Consider the following 7,616-nt stretch of genomic DNA (forward strand, 5'->3'; position numbering starts at 1 on the left):
CAAATGTAATTTTAAGTTTAAGAAGTGTGTGTGTAAGTAATTGTAATTAACATCATGAATAAAGTGGGGAAATATCCCCACATTAAATATGACTTTCAATATGGTGATAAAAGAATACGATATGGGGAAATTTCCCCATTAAATTACAAGTAGTGGGAAACATCTATACAGGAAGACAACACATACGTGAACACTAAACAATATTGGGGAAATTTCCCCACATGAAAATAATCTTTAAAACAGGCTGTGTAATTGGTCATTTTCTATGTCGAAGAAATAAACAATATACACAGAATGGGGAAATGTCCCCATTATGTGTATTTATCCATTCCTACAGCATTTTGCAAACATTTACTTTCCGTCTAAAAACGCCAATCTTGAATATAAAAATTACGAACATTTATCAGGTGAAGCATGGAAAAGCAGTGCAATTCTCAATGCACTTTTCGACTGAGTTTTTTTTTATTATTATTGCAAACAAGTCGAGCTAGTGAAAATACTGCTTTAAATTATTTTGCAGAGTTAGATAGTGGGCCTTAGATTTGAAGGTCATAATTAACACTAACTAATGAACATGTACAAGTCTTTAAATGACTTTGAAACATTCAAATACGAAATAAAAGATGAATCTTGGTGATTATGTTGGCTTCGCACTGTCCAGCGGTAAATAAATATGCATATTCAGGACAAGAACAAGTTAAGGTAACATGAAAAATAACTTTTACTTTTCACTTGAACCACACGCTGAGTCGGATTTTTAACAAGCTAATTCATAAAGGAGGAGTAAAAGATACCAGAGGGACATTCAAACTCATAAATCGAAAGTAAACTAACGCCATGGCTACAACAGAAAAGAAAAACAATAGTGAAGAAAAAACGTCAAAGAAATTAAAACCTACAAGCTACACGAATCCCACCAAAAGCTGGGGGTTATCTCGGCAACTCCGAAAGGGAAGAAAATACTGCTTCACAAGTGACAACCGTCATGTTGTTCATAAGATAACAGTCCACAGAAACGGTCATAGCATTATCACTTCGAGCCAATCAATCCTTTAATCAAACTCCTTCATGCTGCGTGCTAAGAGGAGAAGCAACAAATACAAATTATAAAATCTCTGTTTTCATCCAGCCGGGTTCCAACCTAGGACCTCTCGCACTCGGGGTGATCACGCTATCACGTATTCGTGAATCCACCAAATTAAAGGAAAGTAAACGAGATAGAAATCAATGTTTTTTCAAGAGAAAACATAACTACAACTGTTTAATGTCAGTACAGCACAGGTAGAAAATTTAAATTCTTGAAAATTACATAATAAAGCATGAACATTATTTTGAATAAAACATAATTGTACTGTTGCTGTTGAAACCATATGTTGTTCAACTGCTAGGTAAAATAGCCACAACAAATATGATAACTCATGTATATAACAAATCAACTCAAAAAAAGAAAATGATTTCTATTAATTCCTGTATTATAGAATACAATATCTGTTTCTTTTGACATATATAGCCATATACATATGAGCTATATATGGTGCGTCTAGTTGTCATGTTCTTGGTATTTCCTAAAAATACAAAAAAAACAAAAACGATTGATTTCGACCTTAAATGTTGCTGGTTGATGATCAAAGAAAAACAAATAAATATTATAAAGTAGTCAATTACCGATTCCATGTTGAGTTTGCTAATAAAACGTCTAGACGTTTTGCTCAAATGAAAAATATTTGATTTGAAATGAAGAAAAATATTTAGTAATATGAGCAAGCAAAGACAACGCGTTTGACTTACTTATTAAAAATACTTTTAAATCAGTTGAACTAAAACAATTCTATAAGCAATATACCATATGCCAACCCCCTCCCCCTATGAATAATTTTAATATTCAAACAAACTAAAATATGTCCGGTTTTTTTGTAATAACAAACAGTGTTAATGATTGCCACCGGTAACGGCATTGAACAAAATCGTCATTGCTCCTCCAAATGACACTGTAACAACAACTGTACAATAGCGTACCTTTTTTGCCTTTCTTCTGCTTTTTCAATTCAGGTCTGGTTTTGTCTTGTTAACTTTGTTTTCTTTTTCTTTTCTGTGTAATCTGTATCTATGATAGAAAAAATACTAATGTTCTACTAATATATAAGGTGTAAACAGATCAATGTCAAAGATATTATTGCATACGAGAAATCATTTTTTTTTTTATTAATATTAATTATCCATTAATATTTGACTTGAAGTGTATATTTCTGAATGTTTTATTACTAAATTTAGAAATTATGACGAAACTAGGGTTTACACTTCTCCAGGCAAAAAGAATAAATGAACAACAAAATGAACAGGCGTTAGCCTTTCGAAAAGGCTATTCGACTCTTAGCTGAAGAAAATGGAAAGTGCTCTTGCTTTGTAGATTAGTTCATTTACTAGAATAGCCACGTGCAGCAATCAACAAATTTTACAACACACGAGAGGTCACACTATGAAGTAGTATCGTTTAACGTTGTTTTTTTAATCCAGAAGATTCGACTATTTATAGATAAAGGTTATCTGTGTAAAATCTAATTGCTAAAATAGAGAGGACAAATACATTACTCTACGGGATTGAAGGACATTTACTTGGTTTGGATTGTCCTAACCAATCAATAAACTTTTTGATTATGAATCACGTCTCGTAATATCTTCAAATCAGGTAGCAAAAAAAAATCACGCCATAACTGTCCATCGTTCAATTCTTAATCTAGGAGTCGAGAACTAGGAGTCGATAATAACAAATATATCAACAAACGACAAACACTGAATTAAATATGTTAGCGGGATCCGCTCCCTAACTTGAGACAGTGGACAGTAGTGTAACAGTACAACATAGGGAATGAACTATAATAACAATCAGTTGAATGAGGCTTAACTTATCAGATGAATACAAGTAGAAAAACATTAAACAAGAACACAGAGTTAACGTGACTGAGTACTTGTACATTCCGACAACAAAAAGACACTAAGAAAGGATCTGAGAGTAACTCTCTATCGCTCTAAGTCTGTATATCATTGTATTCTACTCAAGTACTGAAAAATAAAAGTACCTAAATATTACAATAATTCTAAAGTAAAGAAATAGTACTAAATATTAAAAGTAAATTTCCAGTACTACAGATTTAAAGTAAAGAAAAAGTACCTATGCAAAAGTAGCTGTGTAAGTCAGGAATCTGATGTACAGTAGTTGTCGTTTGTTTATGTAATTTATACGTGTTTCTCGTTTCTCGTTTTTTTATATAGACAACGTAGGTTTTCCCATTTTGAATGGTTTTACACTATATAAAAAAGAAGATGTGGTATGATTGGCAATGAGACAACTATCCACAAAAGACCATTTTGGGGCCCTTTATAGCTTGTTGTTCTGTGTGAACCGAGGCTCCGTGTTGAATACCGTGCATTGACCTATAATTGTTTACCTTTTTTATTTTTAAATTGTTGTTTGGATGGAGAGTTGTCTCATTGGCACTCACACCACATTTTTCTATATCTATATATTTGACATTTACACACTGTAAGGTAAAATATCTTTGTGATTTTAATCAGCATCGGCTCAGTAAAAGGTCTAATACGAGTTGCATTTACATTCTTTTTTAAATTTATCTGTAAAACTCACGCAACTCTATTTTTCTCTCGCGAAAATGTAATGCCCGTTAATTTCTAATTCCGTACAAACGTAACACACCCAAACATGCATATTCGATTAGCAATAATCAAGAATTACAATCATATAGATCATTGCGGCAATTTGAGCTAATTTTAAAGAAATATATTAATTGTGAGTTCTATAACACACCAGAAACTATTTTAGAATTTCCAATGTTTCTGTTGTTCTTATCAGTTAGTTCAAACATAAAAAAAAAAAAACCAAGATTGTGTCCAAAGTACACTGGCACTATTATTTTCCATGTTCCATGGACCGTGAAATTGGGTCAAAAATTTAATTTGGCTTTAGAATTAAAAAGATCATAATCATAAGCATCAAGTGTACTAAGTTTCAAGTGGATTAGACTTCATCTTCATCAAAAACAACCTTGACCAAAAACTTTAACCTGAAACTCACACTTTCATTTTCTATGTTCAGTGGACCGTAAAATTGGGGTCAAAAGTCTAATTTGGCTTTATAATTAGAAATATCATATCATAAGCAACAAGTGTACTAATGTGCGGGAATTTCTCGCTACATTGAAGACCTGTTGGTGACCTTCTGCTGTTGTTTTTTTCTACGGTCGGGTTGTTGTCTCTTTGACACATTCCCCATTTCCATTCTCAATTTTAAGTTTCAAGTTGATTGGACTTCAGCTTCATCAAAAACTACCTTGACCAAAAACTTTAACCTGCGGACGAACGAACGAACGAACGAACGAATGGACGGACGGACGAACGAACGTACGGAGCCACAGATCAGAAAATATAATGCCCCTCTACTATCGTAGGTGGGGCATAAATATATATTCAATAAATAAAAAAAGTTAATAAACAGTATCTATATAAGTAAACAAATCATGCGACACATGACATTAAGCTTCAGTCTATAATGCGGTCAGTCAAGTTTACCTCACAACGTCCTTTTAAGATCTTCTAACACATTGGATAGTTTAAACATCAAATTAGAATCTGCATGTAGGAAACACATTTTAATTAACTCTTAATTCATAAAATAGATATCGTTTTTAATGACTGAACTTTTATCAATATTGATTGAAATATGTTCGTGCAAACTCGATGAACTCACAGTTTAAAGAATTTAAAAATTAATGGCTACCTTCGTATACCTCAATTTGTATGTAACTTAGATAATAATACCTGTCAATTACATCAAATCTTGAGATTGTTACTGGTCTTGGAAGAAAAAAGAAAAAAAAATTTAACAGTTCGTGTAGACATTGATATAAATATTCTTTTTTTTTAACTGACCACGAATTAGAATATGAACCACTTCTTTTTTTTAATTGGAAAAGTCATTCCCGACTACTTTAATATAAACTTTGAAAGATCAAATTGAAGTTAAACATGCTTACCTCTTCTCCATCCATATTGTCATTTCGTTGGAATTGATTGTCTAAGCTTGGTGCTGTTGATAGTTTTACGCAAACCATCATAATTAAGAATAATTTGAAATGAAAAATTTCAAAATAACACTTTTGATTGAACAATACTCTCATGTTAAGAAAGAAAACGCGCGTTTTCCGGCTCCAATGTTTCCTACTAGGGTGTGTGATTTATCACATTGATTTACTTCACAGTTCAAAAGAATTCGAACAGACTTGAAAGGATATCGTGTTACATTTAACAAATTATCTTTACCGTTGGAATTCCATCTAATTAGACTTTAACCATGCAGAGATCCTGGACATTAATATCTGATAAGAATATTTACATAACAGCGTATTTACCTGCAGATCTGTAAATGTTACGTTATTTCTTGTCTGTTAGGTTTTGAAGTTCTTTCGGATTTAAGTATGCCACATGTTTCATTCAAAATTAACGGAAAAATAAAATGTTGGTCACACAAAGAATGTAATATATGCCGATTAAACAACATGAATTATTTTTTTTCAAATGAGATGTTAAAATTAACAAACAATTTTTAACAAGACTATAAAATTTCCCTATGACAAAAAAATCATTATATATGTACTATTCTTTTACTACTGAGGCTGTGTGCTGTTTTCTCCTCTAGGGGGAGGGGGCAGGCACTTACTATATAATTAGTGGTAGGGATAAGCCGCTGTAATAGGTCACTTTTACATGCTCTATGATAAATGAAAAGGGTGAGAAATTCAGATTAAATATATCAATAGGTTGATATTATCACTTGCTTGATAATATCATAAGTATCTGAAGTTAATCAGATGTCAGTATTTATTTTTGATGCGGTTAAACCACAGTCGTAAATGCATCAGTTATTTGTCAAACCAATTAAACTCTATTTATTCTGATGTGGTCTTTCCATTGATGCCAGTGATAGATGCAATAAATCCAACCATTTTGACATTTGCACCTATTTAACATTCAAGGGTTTGTATACTAAAACATGATAACAATTATTTAGAGAAATTCCAGTATGACAGTGTGCTTGAAGAGGGAACGGCAATGTAACGTGTAATTAGTTTTTAATCATTATTGAACATGTTAAAATCAGAAAGTGTTACTCTCTAGGGTGATGATCTGACCAAACGTCTTGTACATGTATTGTATTTTGGAATTGAATGTCTTTCATATAAAAGGGGGCAATACGAAGAAAGTGTTTAAAATTAGACGAATTTATTGAAAAGGAAGGTTATATTATTGCGCTACTACGTTGCTTAATAACAATGAACGTGATGATGAGCGGGACAAAAAAAAAGCTATATTAATGTACCAGAAGATGAAAAATATTCAAATATATTTATAGGTCTTATTTTTGTTAATTGATATATAACAAGGTAGGTATATATTTTTGATAAACAAAATATATGAAAAGGGTGGGGTACTCGATGTCCCAGCTGCTCACCCCTACCAAAAACAAAATTGAAGTGCCCTCCCCCCCCCCCCCCCCCCCGAAGTTTTCTCTATAAAACCTTCTTTAATTAATAGTTTGTTTATATGCATCAGGAAATTCAATCTTTTATGCATAATTCCGTTGTTACTAGTGGTTTGTAATAAATCTAGCTATTTATAACAGCCTTTGCCAGTCTGTGAAAACGTAACATATTGTTGCATATGATAAAAGATTCAGAATTGCGCCTTGTTATCTGGATACAGACACTGTTGATATAGAGATGCACAAAAAAAAAGAGAATATGATTCAGCAATCGATGGACAAACAACAAAAAGACTATAGATTCAACAATTAGTCTTCAAGAATCTGCAAAAAAGAAACAACAGAAGATGTTGCATGATTGGCAATAAGTCAACTCTTCACCAGAGACCAAATGTAAGAAGTCGGAAGCATATTGTTCAGTGGTTGTCGTTTATTGTTCTGAATCATACATGTATATTGTTTCTCGTTACTCAATATTTATATGTATTAGACCGTTGGTTTTCCTGTAAGATTTCAAGTTGTCAAAAAAAAAAATCAGCTTCTCCTTTTCGTGTGTAGTTTAGACTAAATGTTTTATATTATTATTATTATTATTATCATGATCTCCAAAGAACTCCATCAGATCATAATATACAGATACGGGTGACATACAGACTAAGAGATAAAATCGAAAAATAATTTCATTTCTTAGAGCTATGATTTTTTAAATTTATTATAACCATCCATATTCTAAATATATAAACAAAATCATAGAATTTCAAGTGTATCAAATACTAGTACTATATATGTCAAAATATTCAACACAATCTTCCTAAAATGCTGCAGTGAGAAAACAGGGATCCAAATAGAAAGATTTTGAAAGCAGAGAATACTGTACACCTTTAATATATGATCAGCACGACTATATCAAATGAAAATACGAATACTAAGAATTCAGACTACAAATTGGGCTTAGGAACTTTAATAAGTCTCTAAACCGTGATGTCGCCTATGTGTTTTGAATTTTCTCGATGTGATGAAGACTAATTAGTGCATGGCCTTTGGCTGTCCAGACCTGTTCTTT

The 7,616-nt window shown here is 32.1% G+C and overlaps 1 long non-coding RNA gene across 1 annotated transcript; it reads right to left on the reverse strand.

Moving 5' to 3' along the window:
* Positions 1-1,467: 1,467 nt before the first annotated feature.
* Positions 1,468-5,505, reverse strand: LOC134697327 (uncharacterized). The gene is made up of 3 exons (XR_010103101.1): positions 5,049-5,505; positions 2,017-2,104; positions 1,468-1,565 (listed from the first exon to the last, which is right to left on the reverse strand). It is a non-coding gene; the product is annotated as an uncharacterized LOC134697327 (long non-coding RNA).
* Positions 5,506-7,616: the final 2,111 nt, after the last annotated feature.

Source organism: Mytilus trossulus, chromosome 14 (assembly GCF_036588685.1).
Source record: "Mytilus trossulus isolate FHL-02 chromosome 14, PNRI_Mtr1.1.1.hap1, whole genome shotgun sequence".
In the NCBI taxonomy this organism is placed as follows: Eukaryota; Metazoa; Mollusca; class Bivalvia; order Mytilida; family Mytilidae; genus Mytilus; species Mytilus trossulus.